The sequence below is a fragment of the Bos javanicus genome, chromosome 7 (assembly GCF_032452875.1).
Source record: "Bos javanicus breed banteng chromosome 7, ARS-OSU_banteng_1.0, whole genome shotgun sequence".
In the NCBI taxonomy this organism is placed as follows: Eukaryota; Metazoa; Chordata; class Mammalia; order Artiodactyla; family Bovidae; genus Bos; species Bos javanicus.
In genome coordinates this window covers 3,889,836-3,911,908 of record NC_083874.1, presented here as the reverse complement: position 1 = coordinate 3,911,908, position 22,073 = coordinate 3,889,836, and the positions used below count along the sequence as shown (strand labels likewise).

The following is a 22,073-nucleotide window of genomic DNA, read 5'->3' as shown; positions in this document are numbered from 1 at the left end:
TGCTCTGTGGCATGTGGCATCTTCCTGAGTCAGGGCTTGAACCTGCGTCCCTTGCATTGACAAGTGGCTTCTCTACTACTGAGCCACTAGGGAAGCCCTAAGCTGGTCTAAAATTCTTAACATGCAGAACAGTTTTTTAACTTGCATGACATTTTCAAGGTTTAGGCTTTATATTTTATATTTATAGAGATTTCAAGTTTATTTTTATCCTCTTAAAGTATCTATACTGAAGGTTGATTTTTTAAAAATTTTATTTTTTATTGAAGGATAATTGCTTTACAGGATTTTTGTTGTTTTCTGTCAAACCTCAACATGAATCAGCCATAGGTATACATCTGTCCCCTTCCTTTTGAACCTCCCTCCCATCTCCCACCCCATCTCACTCCTCTAGGTTGATACAGAGCCCCTGTTTGAGTTTCCTGAACCATACAGCAAATCCTCATTGTCTATATATTTTACATATGGTGAAGGTTGATTTTTGACCCAAATTTGAAGAAAAGATTTTACTGGTCTCAAACCAGGAGTTGGTAAAATTGTAGGCTTGACTAGGTCAGCATGGAATAGGGCAAGCTGTGAGGGAGAAAACTAGAAAGACCCACCTCATGTATTTTCTATAGTAAAATGCTGGGCACCAGTGGAGGCGGCAAGTACTCATCCTATTAGGAAAACTTTGGGAGGAATGTTTTCCTCCTTCCTATGTCAAGTTGGAAGATCAGCCATTTAATAACTGGGAGATGGAGGTATGAACTGGATACTAAGGTTTTAAAGTATGTTTGTCTTCATGTCTAAACCAAGGATGTTTATTAGCAAATGAATGATGTGACTAACAGTTTCTTTGTTAAGCGGGTTTGAATAGATTTATTTCTAGACTTAAGACTGTCATATAGCACTTTTTTTTTTTTTTCCTGGTCGTCTTCTGATTTTTTTCCCTTTTAATTCTTTAATTCATAGAAAACATGGTTCACTGACTAACTTTTCAAAGACTTAAAATAGATCTAAATTAGGTGTGCTTTTTTTTTTTTGTCAGCCATGTATAGACACAAAAGAGATACTCCTTGCCAACTGGTGACACATGCAGATGAAGACAGAGTGGGAGATACACTTCCGGTGCACAGGTCACAGTGATACTTCTTAGCAGTTTGTATTTAACCCTTGAGGGAAGCACTTGTGCTCAGAACCCTGTAATAGAGGGGTATCATCAGGGTCACAGAGACTAACACACGGAGCCTGAACTCCATGTTGCATTGACACGAAGTGCTCAGAGTCGTGGTTAGAAAGGATATTCAAACACGTGTTGACAAGGCGGCTCATCTCCAGAGAGCTGCACTTCAGAGAGCTTTCCTGGGATGAGGCAAACAGGAGCTGATATCTCCCACAAACTCCAAGACTAGTGTAAAAGTGTTGTGATTGTTTTTATTTTTTTATTTTTTGTGATTGTTTTTAAACAGTGACATTTGTGGTAGCAGCTGTAATGTGTTGGGAGTCTTGTATTTTTCTTAAAGTACATCCTCTTTAACTCTTTTCTGGTCCTTGAAGAACGTACAAAAAATATCAACGTACTAGGGAAATGAAATTCACGTAGAAACGAATCTTTTCCTTTCCCAACCCAATTGCTTTGTAATCTCACCATCTGAATATGAATTTGGGGTGAAATAAGAAACTTAAAAATAATCCTCTTAGAGACTGTGGTTATATTGTCTCTAAACTCAATGAAAATAGTTTTAGACTTTAGAGTACTAAAAATGCAAAGTGTGGAAAGCAGTCAGTGCTCTTTTGCTTTCTTTCTTTTTAAATAATCTTGTTTTTAACTATTTATGTCTGTGTTTATGTATTAATTTTTGGTGCATTGGGTCTTTGTTGCTGCACGCGGGCTTTCTCTAGTTGCGTTGAGCTAACTCCTCTCTGGTTGTGTTGCACTGGCTTCTCCTTGTGGCTTTTCTTTTGCAGAGCACAGGTTCCAGGGTTTGCGGGCCTCAGTAGTTGTGCACAGGATTAGCTGTCCCTCAGCATGTGGAACCGTCCCGGACCAGGGGTAGATTCTTAACCACTGGACACCAGGGAAGTCTAGTGCTCTTTGTCATAAGGGTGCCTTTTAAAAAACATGTATTTATTTTTTATTTGGCTGCACTGGGAGTTAGTTGCAGCATGTGGGAGCTAGTTCCTTGACCAGGGATCCAACCCGGGTCCCCTGCATTGGGAGCTCAGAGTCTTAGCCATTGGACCATGAGGGAAGTCCCTTTTTTTTTTTTTTTAAACTTGAATGAACAACCTGTTTATTCTTTGGAGAGCTTCTTAGAATACAAGTTGGAGCTTAGTATCACTGTTTGATAGCGGCAATCTGAAAATTGGTTAAAGTCTTCATAACTAGGGCTGCTTAGCTTGTGAATTTAAGCATTCTGAGAGAGAAAGCCAACTAGAAAGTTTAAAGGATAATGAATCCACCCCTTTTCAGCCCTTTCTGCGCCGAAGCCACTCCAGGAGTAGCCAGCTCTGGCCCCTTGCCTCTGCTATTCTCGGTGCCTAGGATGTCCATCCATTAAGAGCTGGCTCAAATGTCACATCCGCAAAGATTTCCCAGAGCCCTTCCCAGGGAGGGGAGCAGTCCTTTCCTCTGTGAGTCCTGTCTTTCCTACGAATGCATTTTCTGCATTGAAATCATTCTGTGTCTTTCTGTGCCATCAGCCTGTGAACTTGTTGAGCTGGTGCCTCTAGGCTCCCCAGCCTACAAAATCCAGTTCTTGTTTATCACGTAAGACATCTTAAATTTTTGTCCAGCAGAAACTTCAATTTTCTGATTAAAACCCAAAAAGTACAGTACCTTAAACATTCAGTAGGTGATGCTACTCCTTTTCAGTTTCACACTATTTTGGAGCCTTTGACGAATTTCTGCTTTATAAATGAGGACACGAACATGGAATTTGGCCCAAATTTCTTTTCGTCAGTCCCTCTGTTGTACAGGAATTTAGCTCAGATAGTGTTTGGAAGTTTATCTAATAGTACATTAGAGCGATAATTAGAATATTTCTTCAGTGGTTAGGGTGGAAGGAGGGTTGGCTATTATTAGCAAGGATCTGAACGATATGAAGTGAATTTGGCAGAAAATTTTGTTTAACCTAATAACAGAAGTGTTTTTATGTTAACTGGCATCTATAAGTATTAAGTGACTGCCTGTTCTTAGGGCAGAGGGAAAAAACTTCAAGAGAAACATAGTTCTAGCCCTACTTGTCTCTTAGTGTTTTCAGTTTTAGAATGGCATCTGCAGGTGATTGCAGCATATTTCTTAATCACCAGCTGAACTGTTTGCTGTTTAGTCCAGTACTATGGCACAAGGCCTCAAAGCCAAGCAGCATCAGCATTCACCCACCTGAGCATCTGGGACTCCAAACAGGTCTGGATTCACCATCACTTTTTCCATCTACACACTTGGTCCTCTCTTCCTATCACCCTTTGCCAGCCAGAGAAGTTGGCACTATTCTTTGGAGGACCACCTGTCACTAATTCGCATCTCAGTCCATGGGGCCGTGTCATTACTGCGTCACAGCTGATGCCTTCCTCTTTAAAACAGGATGGTTGTCACCTGGGTGATTGACACAGGGTTTGCCAGCTCAGATTCTGGGATCCCTATGTCAGGCTCAAGTCTTGGATCTCCCACCTGACCACACTTTGCTGTGTCTGTATTTAATTAAGTAGGATTAATCACGACCCAGTTGAGGAGCAGTGAGGTAATATTTTGCTTGTATTGCTTTAATATACATCACCTGATTAATTGTTGAGTAAAGCAGTTCTCAAAATACAGAGCTGCCAAATTAGAGTGAAGATCATATTTGCTTTACCTTTGCCTCTGGGATCAGGGATTTTTCTGCATTCCTCTACCCAGTTACCTGTTTGAGAATAAAATGTTTTTGTTTGGTTTTTGAATTTGAACATTTAAATTTCTTTGTAGCAAAGCGAATTGTTGACAAAACTGGGTCAGGCAAGGTGTCTGGGGGCCAACAACTTGTATTTTGTATCATTTTTAGTTTGAGGAATGCTTCTCTTTTGGCCCTGGAGAGATTGTACCAGATATTGGCTTTAAGCCCTTGGAAGATTTTTTGGGTGGGTTGGGGGACGGGGGAGCCTGGTGGGCTGCTGTCTCTGGGGTAGCACAGAGTCTGACAGGACTGAGGTGACTTAGCAGCAGGGGGTGGAATCAGCAACAAAAAGTTGCCAGTTAGGTATGGAACTCACAATTAAAATGGGCTTTTTTGAACTTCTTATTGAGGTGGGGGGGGGGTGTGAAACATGGCAGAAAACTTTTTATTTGTAAAACTTACTCTACATTGTTTTTCAAGTTTGGGGTCAAGACCAGTTGTGGGTCAGAATTATATTGATTCTCTTTAAAAAAATGAAGTAGAAAAATATCAGTACATTTCAAGTGGTAAAGGTATGTTTGGTGAAACTTTGTTTCACTTGATGAATATGTATCAGGATGTGTTAACTAGGTGTCTCATCCTGAATTATTTGTATAAATGCCATAAAAAGAGCTTCCCTGGGCTTCCCTGGTGGCTCAGAGGGTAAAGTGTCTGCCTGTAATGCAGGAGACCTGGGTTCGATCCCTGGGTTGGGAAGATCCCCTGGAGAAGGAAATGGCAACCCACTCCAGTATTCTTGCCTGGAGAATCCCATGGACAGAGAAACCTGGTAGACTTACAGTCCACGGGATCGCAGAGTCGATACGACTGAGCGACTTGACTTTCATAAAAAGAACTTGGGAAGGGCCTTTTTGGGGATTCTTCAGAACCTAACCTTGATATTGAGAGCTTCTTGGAATACAAGATATTTTATTTTCCCTATTAAAATTGTATTTTGCTTTATGTAGTTGGATATCTCCAAAGCCCATCCTCTCGGGTTAGACTGTTTACCGTGTTTCCTCCACGTCACTGCAGAGGGAAGGGCGCAGATTTGCTTTCTTGGGAGGTTTCACCTTCTCCTAGAGGCACGGGGCAGATTGGGAGGTAACTGGAGAAGGAAAGCAGTCATCTCTTAAGTGTTTTTAAGTGGGTGGGTCTGGCGCTTACTTTGTACAACTCTCTTTACTGAGCTGGAGGAATTATGGTTTTGCCGATCCCCTGGAGGGGAACTTCTGTGTGTCGACCCCGCGGGGGTGGCATTCGAACCTCGGTTTTCAGAAGCAGTTGCTGGATGTCTCGCAGCCCAGTTGGAGCGAGATCAGCAGTGAGCGCGCCGTGAGTCAGCCCTGGGCGCGGCCCGCTCGGCTGTGCCGCGCGGGTGAGCTGGCGACGACCCTTCGGCGCTGCTACAGGAGCCCGCCCGAGCCCTCGTGGGAAACCGGCGCACGGGGCAGGGCGTCCCGTGGAGGGCGGTCGGGAGGGGCGGTGCTTCCGGGGCGGTGCCGGTCAACTGACCCCGCCCACCAATACCAGGCCCCGCCCACAAACCGTCTAGCCCCGCCCAGCCGGGCGCGGGCGGGCGGCGTCGCCTTTAAGAGCTCCCCGGTGTTTTGGGGGCCGCGGGCCGGGCGCGCTGACCTGGTGCGCATGTCCCGGGCGGTGACGCCGGCGCCGGGCTCCATGTGTGCGGCCGAGGGGCGCATTATCTGGCCGGCGGCGCGGGCGGGCGGGCGGACCGGCGGAGCGAGCGCCGCGGGCCCGGGCGGCCCCACAGGCGGAGCGAGCGCGCGCGGCCAAGCGCCCCCAGCCCCTCGGCCGCCCGGCCCCGCAGGCGACCCTGACCCCGGCCCCGCGGCCCCTTGAATCCGCACACTGTCCTAGGGCCCGGCCGGCCCGCGGCCCGGTAAGTTCCGGACCAAACTTGGCGGGGGGCGGGGGCTGGGGTCAGGGCCGGGGTCGCGTGAGGGAGACTGGAGCGGCAGGGGCGGTGTGGAGTGGGCAGGGTCGGAAGGTCTGGGGGCTGTGAGGGACCCCGATGCGAGCGTGGAAAAGTGAGAGCGAGCGAGTTCTACTCCTTGTATTCCGGGAGCGTCCTCCTCGCGCTGCCCTGGAAAGTTCCGCGCTCCGACGCTGCCCGGGCACGTGGGGGCCGGGCCGGGCGGGGGTCCCAGAAAGTCGCGGCGTCGCCCCTCTTCCTCTTGCGCTTTCTCTGGGGGTCAGAGTCGGGGCTAGGTGCAGCTTCCGAGCGTCCGGGACGGGCATGGGGGCAGTGGCACGTGGGCGCGCGGGGCGGGGGTCCCGGGCGGGAGACGAGGGTCGCGGGCAGGCCGGGCCGCGGCGCTGAACCCCGCGGCGACGGCGACGGCGGCTGCGGATCCCGTGTCAGAATAAGAGTCCCCGCGCGCCCACGCCTGCAGGGCTGGCCCTCCCCCCGGCTCGCGCCCTTCCTGCCTGACCCCGGGGAGCCACGGGACCCTTCCCCCTCTCTGGGTTCCGGCCTTTCTCAGGGCCTTATACTTTAAATTTGCCTCTCCATCTAGGCGTTGGCTGTATTGATTTCTTTTTTCCCACCTGGAAAGGGTTGGCATCAGTGACTAGACAGCAGCAGCTGGCCTTTTAAAGGGATTATTGCCAAGAATCGGAATTGATCACTTCAACAAGGAAAGGCTTATGGGCAGGGCCCTAGCCTAGAGCGTGACTGACACTTGGTGTGTGTGTAAACACTGGGACCCAGAAATGAATGGGGACCCCTCCCTTAGGCACTGAATGGCTTGGGAAACCTGCGTGCACGTTTCTCCCTTGCCCTGGGAATTTTGCAGGGACTGCTTAATTTTGTGTATTTGACTCTACGTTTTTACGTGTGTGGTTCATCCTTATCTTTAGAGCTTTGGATTCTTTAGATCAAAGTCCGAGTGAGTCACTTGAGCCTTTAATTTTTCTCTCTTCCTTACCCTTTTACTTCTTTCAGTTTTCTCGGAGTACACAGTACTGGTTAAGTCTGTGGTTCTTGTGTGTCCATGTCACACAGTGACACCTTCTGGCTGTGGTAGCACAGAGAAACTGCCGGACAGACAGCCTTCTGTGCAGTTCCTTCAGTCTTGGACTTACTGTCCTGTTGATATTCTTTTTCTTCTGATAGTGGTTACAAGTTTTCTTTTAAGTTCAGTTCAATTCACTCACTCAGTGATGTCCAACTCTTTCCGACCCCGTGGACTGCAACACGCCAGGCTTCTCTGTCCATCACCAACTCCTGGAGCTTGCTCAAATTCATGGCCACTAAGTTGGTGAGGCCATTGAACCATCTTATCCTCTGTCGTCCCCTTCTCCTCCTGCCTTCAATCTTGCGTGAAATGTTCGCTGGCATCAGAGTGGTGGTAGCTTGTTAGACCTGACAGCAAACTGTGGAGGAAAGATCAAACTGGCCCCGATTTGAGTGCCCACTGTATGCTAAGCTCAGTTCACAGACATATTATTTCAGTGTCACTAATAATCGGATTTGGGAAGGGAGAGTATAGTCTTCATTTTACAGGTGAGATAACTGGAGGCCAGGACTTCAGGAGGCCAGGCTGCTTGCCCAAGACTGCTGAGTAGTAGAGAGGTAGAGCTGGGCCTGCGCCTGCCCTGTGGGGCACCAGAGCCCAGGAATGCTCCGGTTTGCAAGCTGTGTATGAGGATTTTCTGGGAGCTCCCACAACACAAAGCCATGTACTTGTCCAAGCTCCAGTGCACCTCTGCTTGGAGTTGGGGGATGATCTGGTAACTCTGTTTCTAGCCCTGCTTTGTCCTTGGAGAGCAGAGTTACCAGGTGGCTTTTAAGAACCAAGCCACAGAGTCACCCCATTGCTTCGCTTCTGTAGCCTATAACTCAGAAAAGTTGGCCCTTTTTTGGAGGAAGCGGTTTAGATTGGGGATTTTGAGAGTGATCTGCTAGACCCTCTCCTCGCTAACTCCCCCACCCTTCAGCTTTCATCCCCTCTGCTGCCCCTAAAATTCTGAAGCTGGTTTTTGCAGAGGATTGCCTGTCATCTTGGATGTGGTGTAGAGAATGGGATTAATGTATTAATGATTTGGATGCATTGTTATTTCCATTCAGATGACATCATTTTTTTTTTAAATGTCAAGTCATCTCTATTAATGCAGTATCATTTGGCAGATCCTACAATCTTATATTTTGATAGAGAGGAAAGAAATAATGCTGCTTTTGATAGAAAAAAATCCTGGAAGGATTTGTAGCAAGATGTCAACAAAATCTTTGGGTTAGGATTAGCAGTAGTTTTTTGTTTTAAACTTTTTGGTGTCTGTATTTTACTTTTTTTTTTTTTTTTAAGAAAGAAGACTTTTAAGTATTGAATGATAAAGCATTTAAAAGATTCCAGTTCTCAACTCTTGTAAGTAGTTTTTCTCACTTGTTTTGCATCACTTATTTTGTGACTTTGTGGCATTGCAAGTAGTGATTTCTCTGTTGATTTATTCAATAAATATCAGAGTGCATACTGTGCCTCCGACACTGTGCTAGGAATCTCTCCCTGCTCAGTGGAGTTTACTGTGAGATTAATGGGAGAGCAATTGTAACAAATCTCATAAACTTGGGAAACTTAACACGGGCCAAGGATAGAAGGATGCTGTGAACTGGTAAGCAGGACTCGAGGGGGCCTCCTTCCTTCATCTGGCATCAGGGGACATGTAGGAGCTAAATAAGTGGAAAAGGGAGAGCATTTCTGGCAGAGAGAGTGTTTGGGATTGAAGGAAGATCAGTGTGGTTGGGGCAGAGAGAGACAAAAGGGCAGGTTCCAGGGCTGAGGGGGTCCGGAATTTGCCATAAGAGCATCGGGACCCAGCTGAAGAGGGCAAGGCAAGGGCCAGTGTGATGAGGGTGCATTGAAGCTCCCAGCTAGACTTCCTTGGGCCTGAGATCGCAGAGGACTAGAAGATGCACCTGAAGGACACGAGTGGGAGAGTAGTGAAGCTGTTTCTGAAATGTTGGCATTTTCTGGTGTTCTGTTGGGAGAAAATAAAAAATGACCAGCAGAGTCCTGAATGTGTCAGTTTCCAAGACGCAAAAGTGTAATACTCTTACTACTGAATCCAGTTAAGGACTGTCAGTGTGAGTGTGTTAACCTCTGAAGGCATGGGCAACTCAAACACTTGTCTTGATAACTACCTGTTTGGACTTGGGGTGTTCCTGTGCCATCAAATGGAATGGACAAGACTGTTTTCCCTGGGCTTATTTTTTTCCCCCCCAATAATTGAGATAATTTATGCTCATTGTAGAAAACCAGGAAGGTTATGAAACAGGGGAGTAGGTGAGGTCTTCATGAGCCGTCGTCCTGGGGTAATAGAGCATCGTTGGGATTTCCTTATAATAGTTGTCGGGTTGGGAAGTGCCGCAGAACCAGAAGAACGAGTTGGCAGTGTCATAGTTTGAGGCTTACAGAACTGTGCTGCCAGCTAAATGTGGTTGGTTGTTAGAATGGATGCTCTTGAGTTATATGAACTGTTTTAGGAGGTGAGTTAGTCAGTCTGGCTTCAGATTGCTATTTGTTCAGCTAATGAAACTTACTTCATGTGCCAACTGTGCAAAGCTACATCTTTGTCTTGAATTAGGAAGGTGGTGTGTAAAGAAGGTGGAGGTGAAAGGCAGGGGACCTGAAGAGGTGGCAGTGAGGTGGAAGGTGGTGAGACTGTTACTGGAAATGAGTAGCAGCTGGGGACCATCTTGCATACCTGTGGGTTTTGGCAAACGTGATGCAGGACTTTTTAGTCAAGAGGAGTGTCAGACCACAGGCTTCTTGCCCCTCCCCTTGCTTTCTAGGCTGTATTTGTGACCTCTTTTTTTGTCTGATGAAAATGTAGGTTAGTCTTTTAGAAGACAAAGAAACTTACTGTAATTGAAAACCTGCAGGTCGCCTTAGGAAGTGACTGGGAATCCTCTGGAACACTCCAGGGTATGTGAGAAAGGGTCTTTGCAGCTTCAGTGCACTGCATCCACTTTCTCGCTCTCAGTCTTCACAGGGGTACCTGTTTCACAGGTGAGTTTGACAGGGATCTTGCTTTCCTGTCCTGATCCCCAGTTCTTGGATTCCTTATGTGAAAGGACTGAAGATTTGATATGTGTCCGAGGAAATCTGAGGTAGAATGTGCTGGCTGGGGTGGGCTGTACCTGCAAGGGGGCTCTCAACAAAATTGAGGCAGGAGTTTAGAGGGAAGGTTTGATGAGGTTGTAAACTTTGAGGCTGTTTGGCCTCAGGTCCAGCCATAGCTGGGGGTGGGGTAGAGGGCAGAGGCGGAGTCGGAGGCAGCATGGGATTGGAAAGAAAGTCTTCACTTGAGGCTGAAGAATCCTTCAGCCATTCTTCCTGTGTCTCCATCTCTACACTTGACACTACTTGACCTGCCTTGATGGCCAGGTCTTTTGATTTGAACCTTCAAACCTAATTCATCCTAAACGAGGTAATGCCTTTGAGCGCTCTCTAGTACTGCTGGATTACATGCTCATCCAGCTCCTCCTGGTGTGGGGGGGGGGGGGGGGGGGGGGCAGGGTTCCCGGGCAGCAGGTCCTTTTAGAGGTGTCCTGGGCCAACCCTGGCTCTGCCTTAGGTTGGGTGTGGGCTCCACCCAGCCTCTTCGTAGTGACTTGACCTTGGTGAGCCTCATCCTCTGTTTCCCATTTCTTCTTCTCTTAAATATATTTGTTTTAATTACTTTATTTGGCTGTGCCAGGTGTTCGTTGTGGCGTGGGAACTCTTAGTTTCCTGACCAGGGATCGACCCCGGGGCCCCTGCGTTCAGAATCTTAGCCACTGGGCCGCCAGGAAAGTTCCCCGTGTTTCATTTCTGAAAAGGAGGAAGTATTGTCTCCCATGATGACTGAGTTGGAAGTGAGATAATAAATGCAAAGGGGCATAGTTTAGCACCTAGTGTGTACCTGCTCACACTCTCAGGGCCACTGAGTGTGCTCTTGTGGCTGCAATAGATGAGGCAGAGCTTAAAAGCTCATTGCGCTGCTTCTCACGTGTGGAGCACCGCCATGCTTGTGGAACGGATGTCGCTGTCTGCACGTTTGAGATGGAAGAAGGTGAAGCCCCTACAGAGGGTGATGCTTGCCAGGGTCACCTTTTGCTGGGTTTTCTACATCTGGGACTGGGCCCCAGCTTTTCTAATCTCAGACTGAATGTTTCTTCCGTCAGCTTTGGTGCCTCCCTGGCAGTACAGACGCCTGGGTTGGTGATGTCTCATCGGGGCAAAGGGGACACAGCCCCTCTTCCTGACCCTGGGCTTTCTGAACCTCACATTTTGATTTTCAGGGGGCTGCTCTTCCATTTGTAAGATGTTCACCAGGCAGATCCTCATGGGGTCCTGCCGTTGAGAACCAAGAGGGGCTTCTGTACGTCTGGCCTTATCATCGAGTTCCCTTTGGCCAGGGATTGGAAATGGGTTGCTTGATGGTGCTTGCAGTGACTAATGGGAGAGTTTGGGCCTGAACCCTGTCTGTCTTCTGCACTTAGGCTGCTTGGGAATCTGAAGATCTGACAACAATTTACCATTTTTCAGCTGTGGGCAGGTTGCCTGGCCACCTGGCCTCAGCTTCCCCACCTGTAGATGGGCACTGTGTTTTTAACCTCATGGGATGGTTGCAAGGACAACTGAGAAATGTTTGAAAAAGTAGTTAGGGATATCCTAACTCTTAGCCCTCCATTTACTTCTGAGATCAAACTCCTCCCCTGAGGGAATTCCCTGGTGGTCCAGTGGTTAGGACTCCTGGCCCTCCAATGCAGGGAGCGTAGGTTCCATCACTGGTTGGGGAACTAAGATCCAAAAACAAGCCAAAAACCAAAATCCTCCTCTGCCCAGAGGACAATTACAGGAATATCCCCCCCAGTTTTACGTCTCAGTTATCAAGCACAATGAAACACTCAGATGGAGGAGCTAGATTTTCTTTATAACAAAATTCTACCACAGCCTAACAATTTGGAGGTCTTCTGAACTCATTGTAAGGAGATCTCACCTAAAAAGGTCAGTCAGGTTGCCCAGAAGGGAATTAAAAAACGCCTTGTAGTCTTAACTCTGCATATAATCCCAATATAACATTTCCTCCAATTCCAGTTATTCTATGCAATTACCCTTTGAGTCAGTGGCTGTTAAACTTGACCCAACACATTTTTACCTAAGAGGAAGGTTCTCACCAGGACCTTGGAGGTGAGCAGGTTTCCAGGCCAGTTTTTCCTTACTTGAGTTTACATTTGTTGGGCTTTTGTGGCAGTGACAACAGATTTAGTATTCTTGTGTGTTTTGGGCAGGCTCTCACTGCTAGCCAGCCAGTTGTGAAAATTTTGCTGCTGCAACTTTTATTCGCCCATGGGGGAAAGTTCTTTTTCTCCCCCAGTTGTTCAGTGCTGTGGGGAAAGTAGGAGCATGGCAAACAGAATCCTTGGTTTGAAGGTGTTGGTTGCATTGGTTGAGTCACTCCAGACCTGTGATATTCTCAGGGCTTGCTTATCATTGACAGAGCACTTTAACTTCTTTTCTTTCCTGTATTATTGTGTATGTAAAAGCTTAATGCATTCCTTCAATGGCAAGTGATTCTTTCAGAGGATTCTGGAGTCAGATCCCTCCCTGGGATTCTTTTTTGTGCACTGGGGAGATTTTGAGGGTTTGGTTAGTGTTTTCCTTGACACTTGTTTGATTAGCTGACCTTTCCAGCAGTTTGTGTGTTGGTCATCTGTCTCCTGCCTCTTTCCCCAGACCTTTAAGGTTTTTATTGTTGAGGCTTTCTGTCTCTTTCAACCCCACAAGTAACATTTCCTGATACTAAAGTCTGGGGAGAAGGTGGGAGTCTCAGTTGTCAGTAGTAGTCATGCCCTGGTCTGCTTTTGAAGTTTTCTTGGTTAAGGATATTAACAGACTCGAGTCTGGATTGAAATATCATTGCAGCCTACTGTCAATTTCGGTTTGTCAGGAAGAGCATTAGAAATGTAACTATTTTTGGTCCTTGGGCAGCAGACAAGTTTTAATATTCACCTGGGACTAGCTTCTGTGTACTGTTTTGCTGAACCCAGCAGGCGGCTTACAGTCTTCCAGATGAGTGGGGCGGGGCTTGATGTTACAAACTGGAAACTGAGGCCTGAGAGGGGGAGTGGCCCGCCCTGTTTTACCTTGCAGAAGAGAGAAGGAGGCAGAGCTCTATTCCCTCCTGGAGCCTCCTGGTCTGATGCCTTATCCTTACTTCTTTATGGCTTGGTTAGTTTCACAATTTTTGTTTTGTTTTAGGTTTCTCTTCTCTTTATTTATGTAGTGTAGGTCCACTGGCAAATTTCCTTCCTCAGGACCTTGTCTTTTGAGGTCATCACGGTATCTAATGTGAGGATGGGACAGGACACAGGCAAGAATTAAGGCTGCTTCTGGAGTCTCTGGGCTGCATTTAAAAGCCAGCAAACGAAACAGACTGTAGCTATGTTTCTTGTTCTGGAATTGAGTGGTTGATGGCTTTTAGTTTTAAGAGCATTAAACTGCTTTTCCCTATCTATTAAAAAACAAGAGATGGCACTCATTATTTAGGCATCCTCCAGATGAATCATTTTGAGTGACCATTTCAGGATTCAGAAAAGCTGGACATCAGATCCTGTATCAGGCTCTGCTAGTCTAGGGCAGGAGGGACAGTCCTTAACACTCAGGTAAGGGTGAGTCTAGAACAGCACAGGCTGGCTGCTGAAAAGCTTTGAGAGAGGTTATTTCTCACTTACCCTTTATATGTGGGGGGAGTCTGCTCTGCCTGCTGAAGTCATCTTTAAGCTGTTTCACAGGTGAGCTGGTTATAGGGATTGAATGTGTTCTTGGATGAGAGAAGATTGGGGTAGGGGGTGCTGAGGGGTTCCAGGAGGAATGTTGGTGATTTGGGAATCTTGGCTCAGGATTGGACAGTTGTCCTTTCCTGTTGCTGGTGCCATCACATACCCACTCAGCCCCCTCAGGGAGGATGGAAGGGGTTCCTCTTAACTTTCCAGAGATAAAATCAGGTGGCTCTGCCATGACATGCAGCGAAAATGGAAGGTCCCTGGGGAAGGTGCTCTGCATCGGGTGAGCACAAGAGAGACCTGCACGCACCTTCTGTGAATTTAAGATGGTGGGAGCATGCCCACTTTGTTGCCTTGGTTTACTGCAGAAAGGAGAAGGAAACTTAAATTGTAACCAGTCTTCTGTGAACCATTGTTGGCTGCTGCTTTTTCTTTTTTTAAGTTATTTTTTAAAAAGTTAGCCCGTTGACATTTAAGAGCCTAAGTTACTCTAGTAGGTGACCCATGGAGTGAAATGCAGTGCAGACGTCTCATCACTGCACAGTGAGTTGGTGACTCATACTTGGGCACACACTCAGGCCATGGCACGAGTTGCGGGCTCTGAGATTTCCTAAGGAGAGATGCTGAGCTGGGTGACAGAGATGTCCAGATGTCCTCAGGCCCAGGTGGCCCCAGCCCAGCTCCTCAGTGAGTTGCCCTCATATTACTGAAGTGCACTGTGCACATATAATTTTTGTTACATGTCATGACATGAGAAAGATGGGGCATCTGATCTGTGCTTGCCATGCACACCATTCTGAGAAGAGACGATTTCCTTGGTCTTGGGGGTCTTAACAGCTATTGTGAAGCAGGTTCGTTGTGTGGGACTGGACTGTTGGAGGGAGTGTTCCCTGCACTGGAGTGTCAGGGAGGGATGGCACTGGCAAATCACTGTCCTGGACCTCAGGGTTTATGGAAAGTCTTAGTGGGAAATAAGTTTGAAAAATGATTATCGTTGATGACCTTAAATGGAGGGCTGATGACACTTGATACTAAAAGCACGGAGAGCCCTCCGGTTTGTGAGGAGGAATATGCTGACTTGAATTGGGTAGGGAAGCCAGTGAGGTAAAAGGGCCACTGATAAGAGGCAGGCATGAGCTGACGTTGCCTTGAATTTGCCTGATGGGGAGTAAAAAGCAGGGACAGGTGCCAGAGATCCTGTGCGTGAAGATAGGGTAGGGATTAACTGGATACCAGGGGCTGAGGACAAGTCATCTGTTCATTCAGCAACTGGGGTCCCTTCTCTGCCTGACCTGTGCTGTGCCCCTGGGTTCTGGCAATGGGTGAGATGGCTGGCTCCTGTCCTCGGGGGTCTTAACTCTTCATGGGGAGATAGGGCGCGGTGCTCTGGGAAAGAGGAAGGGTGGGCAGGAGCGTGTCCAGGTGGTGGCTCCCGAGTGGGGACTGGAGGGTGGCGCAGGCCCTGAGATGGTGGGCCTTAAGTTTTCAGGTGCTGAGTTTGAGCTAAGGTGAGGTGAGCTGGGTCCTAGAGAAGTGTGGTCTGAGATCGTGTCTCCTTCCTGGGAGAAGCCAGGCGTTGTGAGACAGCTCAGCCTGTGGGCCTGGATGGCCGCTCTCTGCTTCACTGGGATTCATAGTGGATTGAGGTATGGGGGGTCGTGTGTGGTCATCAGGACCCAGGACCCTCATGAACTGAGGGGTGTGTGTCTTTGACCCTTCTCTGGGGGCTGGGTGGGAACTTGATTTGTCCTTGTGTCTCCTCCTCCCCAAACTAGCAGTGCTTTGTGTTAGATGAAAGTGTGGTAAATAACAGATAAAAGAATAAAATATCTGAGGGATGGTCCCGTATATGAACAGTTTGTTCTGCTGTGTTCCCAAGAGTGAAGTAGTGATGAGTGGATTGAAATTAGGAGGACACGGCCCTTAACTTCGTCTGAGAAAGAGCTTTGTAGTAGTTAAGAGGGACCAAGAAGAGGCTCAGTGTGATTCCTGTGCCCCAAGAGCTGGTTGGTAATCAGCATTTTCTAAAGTCTGAGAATTTTCCAGCTTGAGGCTTTGGACACTTTTCCAGACAGACCTAGAGCGATTAAGACACTTCCCTGAAACATCCACATGAATTTTTCCAACAGCTGCTACTTTCTAGTTTGAAAAAGTTACCCTGTTTCATGCATTGCTCAAATGCTTTCAAATCCTGACTCTTCTGGCAGAGTTCAGGGAAGAAGACAGGTGGATGTCCTGCCAAATGACAGTACGGGTTTTGAGAGTAGGGAGGCGTTGTGGACGCAGGAAGGAAGGGGGCCTTGGAGACTTGGCCCTTGGAAAGAATGACTTGGTTCTGAGAGTGGCATCTGCCTGATGATGGCCAGGGGTCCCAGTTTTGAGGTTAAGGGTGGGAGTGAGGAATCAGGAGAGTTAGGCTGAGGGCATCAGACTGGTGCCTCGTGCACAGAGCTGGGCGGGCCAGCATGCGTCCCGGCCTCCAGCCACCTCAGGAATCCCTCCCTTCAGGGCCCGGGCTGCCCCCGGCTCCATGCTCCGTGGGCTGGGGAGACTGCCGAGTCAGTGACCAGAGGACCTGTCTCCTTCCCCGGTCTGTGTCTGCTCTGTCTCCTGCCCACTGTGAGCACTTTGCTCTTCCGATGGAAGGAGAGCAGCTCAGTCTGCACGAGTCCTCTCCTCGGGCCCCAGGTCTGCTTGGTGGATGCTGAGTGTGGTTGGCGTATGTGTACATCTCACACAATGGAAAAGACGAAAGGGTCTTCATTTATATTTACGGCCCGGGCTGGCAGTGTTGATCAGGTCCTCTTCCCTTAGCTTGTGTGTACCCTGGCAGGTAGGCGCTTAGAAATCTGTGCTTCAGCACCCTCCGAGGGTTTTAGTGCCTCTCATAGAAGGTGAAGACCCACATAAGTCCCTGAATTTGCTGTATGGTTCGTGGAATGGGGTTTGCACAGCGAGGTTTCCTGAAATTCAGGAAAGGGTTAAGTTAGTGTGCTCTATTAAGAGGAACGGAGGTTGTACTGACCTTTGCTTTAGGACGTTCTCCCAGAACCTTGGGAAGGATCCAGCCTTAGGATGGCCTTAGTTAGAGACAGGCTGCTCCCCAAGGTGTCATGGTTGAGATTGGAGCCTGGGTCTGGATCCCCATTTAACCCTGTAACCCTGGCCAATCACCATGACTTCTCTCAGCCTGTTTTCTCACCTGTCAAGTGTTCGGTGTGACGTGTGGGTGACGTTGGCGGTCCCCCCGTGTGAAGTGTGGGTAGTGTTAGCGGTACCTGTGTGGAGTACGGGTAGTGTTGGTAGTACCTCATTCTGTGGTTATGAGGATTAAATGAAATCAGGCATGTAAAGTACTGGTACCATGCCTGGCACCAAATAAAGAATTTAATAATTGTTAGCCACTGTTACTTTAGTGTAACACTTTACTCCTTTAGTAACAAAATCTCTTGTCAGTGTGCTAAAGGTGGTTCTCTGGATGTTCCCGCCTTTGTCAGCAGTGGGCTTTTTTTTCTGCAGCAGTTTGAATCTGTGTGCCCAGCGGTGGCTTTGTCAATGAAGAGTCAGGCCCTCCCCTTCCCATGCCACCAAAACTTGATGAACACTGGAAGGAGTCCTGGACCACGGGGGACCGCGGAGCCCCCACTTCCAGCAGTCGTGTCACTGGGGCCTTGGGGACAGAGCTGCAGTGACTGGGACCTAGGTCTGTGTGAGGCGGCTGGTGACAGAGCATGGCAGTGGGGTGGGCCGTGGAGGAGGCCAGAGGGGTCCTGCAAGGTGCGCCCAGTAAAGGGGAGGTGACTGGACACCTCGCTCTTGCCTCCCTGGCACTCCTCCTCCTCCCCCCTCTTCACCCCTTTTGGTCTGGGAGGGCTGGGGACCTGGGACTCGAAGTGACTTCCCGGAGGATTTCTTGCTTAGGTTGGCTTATGTTGGCAGGACTTGTGTCATTGGGACGAGATGGACTTGTGGGCTCCTTGGGGCCACTTAGCACCGTGTTTCTCTAGAATGTGTGGTCTGCGCTCTCAACAACTGACAGCTTCGAAGTGTACCTTTGCCTGGAAGATAAAGTGTGTGCTGGCTGGTGTGTGTGCCCACGTGCTCGTGCTTGTGCACCCGTGTGAAGGCTCTATGTGTGCCGTGTGTGCCTGCTGGCTGGCGTAGAGCCCGACCCAAGCAGGCACTCTGCTGTTGGCAAATGGAGCAAAGACATTTCAGTCAGTGTTGGATGTGGACTTTGTGTGGCAGAGTCCTGCCTTTTGTGGGGTCCCTGGCTTACTCTGGGGTGAGTTTCAGGTACAGGCAAAGTCCCCCTGAGGGCACAACCCACAGGTTCTTTGGACTTCTTATCTTAAGGCAGAGATTCACATGGCGTTTGCATTGTACCTCACAGCCCATCAGTGTAGACTAAAGTCTACCACCAAGGCAAATTCCGATTTGCAGCAGAGGACAAAGCAAAGCATATTTCAAAATTCTGGTCTCACCGCTGCACCCCTGGAGGTAGGCACTCTCCTGAAGCCTTGGTAGGGGAGGGGCCCCGGTGCCTCTCTCCTGGAGCCGCTCCTCCAGGTGTCCATGTCCCTAGTGCAGTTTCCTTCCTGTCTGCTCCCCAGATGCTGGCTTCTTGGCCGAGTGGAGCAGGACTCTTCCCAGCCAGCGAGGCACCTCCTCTCCGCATTGGCCCTTCTGTGAGGAGGAAGCACTGACGGCCACAGAAGTGGGTGTCGCCACGCTCCCCTCTTGCCCGCCTCCTCTAAGACCTTGGGGGCTCTGCTTCTCCATCTTGGGCTCCACTTACCCTGTAAGGGCTGGGGGCAGTGGACAGTTGGACAGTCCCCTGAAACACCCTCCCTTAGAAACCCCTCTATCCTGACGCTCTCTGAGCGTACCTTTATTGTCGGGTACGTTGTCAGGAAGATGCGGTGTGTGTTCATGTCATCTCTGTTTATTTTTAATTGGCTTGTGTACTGCAGGCTTGTGTGTAGGACTTCCCCGGTGGCTCAGATGGTAAAGAATCTGCATGCAGTGCAGGAGACCTAGGTTTGATCCTTGGGTTGGGAAAATCCCCTGGAGGAGGGCATGGCAACCTACTCTAGTATTCTTGCCTGGAAAATCCCACGAACAGAGGAACCTGGTGAGCTACAGCCCATGGGGTTGCAGAGAGTCGGACACGACTGAGCGAGTAAGCACAGCCCAGTGCAGGGCCACAGTTCACTGGTGGGTGTTGCCATTGTGGTTTCTTTTTTGAAACTTTGCAGCATTCTAATCAGTTGTGCAATTTAAAAGAATTATTTTTCTTTATGGCTACGCTGTTTGTTGATGTGTGTGAGTTTTCTCTAGTTGTGGCAAGTGGGCACCACTCTGTAACTGTGGTGCTTGAACTTCTTACTGTGGTGGTTTCTCGTGTTGCGGAGTGTGGGCTGAGTAGTTACGGCACATGGGCTTAGTTGCTCCATGGCATATGGGGTCTTCCCAGACCAGGGATCAAACCCGTGTCTCCTACATTGGCAGGTGGATTCTTTACTCCTGAGCCACCAGGGAAGCCCTTGCCAGTATTTTTTTGTGCAGTTTATTTGGGGAGTGGAGGGAAGGACTGAGTGATAGTGAAGCATGTCGGGGACTTGGGCCTGGTCTGGGAAGCAAGTTTCTAGAATTGTACTTGTAGCTGTGGGTATACCAGCCCCATGGGATTTGTTCTGTACACAGGCCTCAAAATGTTAGAATGATGTTGTTCTGCCTCGGAAGAGGCGTTGTGTTGAGTGAAATAAACCAGACAATAAAGCACAAGTACTGCATGATTTCTACTTAAATGAGATGCCTAGAGTAGTCAGATTCATAGAAACAGAAAGTAGGATGGTGGGTGCCTGGACGGGGTGTGAGGGAGGGAAGAATGGGTGATTAGTGTGTAATGGGGACAGAGTTTCAGTTTTGCAAGGTGAAGGGGTTCTGGAGATGGGTGGTGCTGATGGCTGCACAGCAGTGTGAGTGTACTTAATGCCACTAAACTGTGCACTTCAAATGACTAAGACCAGAAAAATGACTAAGTCAGTCAGTGTTACATATATTTTATTAATACCACATTGAGGAAGAAAAACAAAAGGGAACCTTTGTGAATATAGAAATATCCTGCATCTTTATGAGAGCATTATTTTTATCCTCCAAATGTTAGCTTAGACAGAAATGAACAAAGGCACTCCCATTTTGATGGTCTGCCTTATGTCAGATACTAGGGGCTTTAAAAAGATACGCATAGTTCTAGAAGGCTCATTGTAACATCATCTTGGGAGCATGATTCCGTGGGTGTTCTTTGGTCCCTAGGAGGGTGGGGCCTGGATGCTCTTCTCCCCTCGGTGGGGTGACATAGGACTGGGGTCTGCAGGAGGTTAGGGGGGCAGTGTCCTGGAACACCTGAGGTCTCCCCACCGTGCCTGAAGAGGCTGAAGGTACCCCTTGTTTCCCGTGGCCCTTTGTCAGAGAACCCCTCAGGGTGGCGCGTATTTACGGGCGTGCACACAAGGGGGACTCGGGTTCGTAGGTCCTCGCTGCCAACACTGAAGTTGTTTCGTCTTTTGTTCTGAAATTTTCTTCAGGGTGTCCTTTCATAACGTAACGCACTAATGCTAAACCCTTCAAACACTAGTCTCAGGTCTGTCTAGAGGTGGACATTTGATTCCTGTGCATTTTAAATATGGGGGGAGGTGGTTTCTCTGATGTTTTGAATGCACCTGCAAGGTGGATTGCTTGGGCAGCTGCTAGGGAGTGAGCGTGAAGACACTGAAATGCTACTGCTAAGTCGCTTCAGTCGTGTGTGACTCTATGTGACCCCATAGACGGAAACCCACCAGGGATTCTCCAGGCAAGAACACCGGAGTGGGTTGCCATTTCCTTCTCCAATGCATGAAAGTGAAAAGTGAAAGTGACGTTGCTCAGTCGTGTCTGACTCTTAGTGACCTCATGGACTGCAGCCCACCAGGCTCCTCTGTCCATGGGGTTTTCCAGGCATGAGTACTGGAGTGGGGTGCCACTGCCTTCTCCAAGGACCCTCATTATAAGGAGGCTTAGGAGGAACAGCAGTAATCATAGTCAAAGAACTAGTTGCTTCTGTGGGAGAGCCTGCCTGGAGCCAGGCTCTGTCGCTTGGTCCTCAGGCTGATCTTGAGTCCTAAGGGGTAAGCGAGCCCCCAGGGGCACAGTCGGATTTGGCCCCAGAGTGTTTGAATTGTCAGGAGAGTCGGGGCCGAGCAGTTGGTTGTGTGTGATTCATCAGGAGGACTCTGTCCATCATCATCAGGGTGGTCTGGTGGTGTGAAAGGGAGGGATATCCAGAATGCTTAGGAGAGAGGAGGGGGGTTGTGGAGTCAAGTCTTCAGGAGGGCATGGGTCTGTTGGAAAGATTGTTGATGGTATTTTTTCAAGTGAAGTCGCTCAGTCGTGTTCGACTCCTTGCGACCCGTGGACTGTAGCCCACCAAGCTCCTCTGTCCATGGGATTCTCCAGGCAAGAATACTGGAGTGGGTTGCCATTTCCTTCTCCAGGGGATCTTCCCGACCCAGGGATGGAAGAGATGCAAAAGGAGAAGGGGGCGGCAGAGGGTGAGATGGTTAGAAGATCTCATCGACGCAATGGACGTAAGTTTGAGCAAACTCCGAGAGGGGGTGGACAGAGGAGCCTGGCTTTCAGCAGTCCATGGGGTTGCAAAGAGTTGGACGTTGACTGAGTGACTGAACAACTACAACAAAATAGAGTTTTGGCCATAAGAAAGAGGGAGGGGATGTTGGTGAATGGGTGCTGGGGTAGTGCTCACTTCTCAGCAGTGACAGGGAGGCGCTTCTGACACAAGGCCAGTGAGGACTGTGGGAGTCTCCAAGCACCTTTCTCCAAACAGCCGTGTGAGGGAGTCGCGGGAGCGCCTCCCCCGGGAAGCCCTGGCCCCCAGGGGCTGTGGCGATGCTGTGGCCTCGCCTGTCTCCACGTGTTGTTTATTCCTAATGTTATTTATATTGTTATGTTTTTCCATCAAGTTGGTGGTGAAAACAGGCTTCCCAAGTGGCTCAGTGGTAAAGAATCTGCCTGCCAATCCAGGAGACATAGAGACGTGGGTTTGATCCCTGGGTTGAGAAGATCCCCTGGAGAAGGAAAGGGCTACCCAGCCCAGTGTTCTTGCCATGGGGTCACAGAAGAGCTGGGCACGGCTCGGCGCCTGAGCACAGTGGCGAGAGCGCAGTGGCTGGGTGCTTGTGACCGGCGCAGAATGCCGTGGTGTCGTCTCTTCTGCGTTCCTTGTTGGGCCTTGGATAGGATGAACAGGAGCCCTTCCTCTTGTGGTACGTGGAGTGTTTGGAGGAGAGAACCGAGTGGGATGCTTGTCAGATGTCAAGGTCAGCCATGCCAAG

The 22,073-nt window shown here is 48.9% G+C and overlaps 1 protein-coding gene across 7 annotated transcripts in view; it reads left to right on the top strand.

The window, feature by feature from the left end:
• GATAD2A (GATA zinc finger domain containing 2A) overlaps window positions 1-22,073 on the top strand; it is a 98,455-nt gene that overhangs the window by 8,529 nt on the left and 67,853 nt on the right. For 2 of the 7 annotated variants that reach the window (XM_061421433.1, XM_061421430.1), the window contains exon 2: window positions 8,219-8,278. The exons of 2 other annotated variants lie outside the window; for them this stretch is intronic. The gene's annotated coding sequence lies outside the window, so the exon portion shown is untranslated. Of the gene's footprint in view, window positions 1-5,689; window positions 5,794-8,218; window positions 8,279-20,021; window positions 20,124-22,073 lie in introns of those variants that run through there. 3 more of the 7 variants (XM_061421431.1, XM_061421429.1, XM_061421432.1) reach the window with 3 other exon arrangements.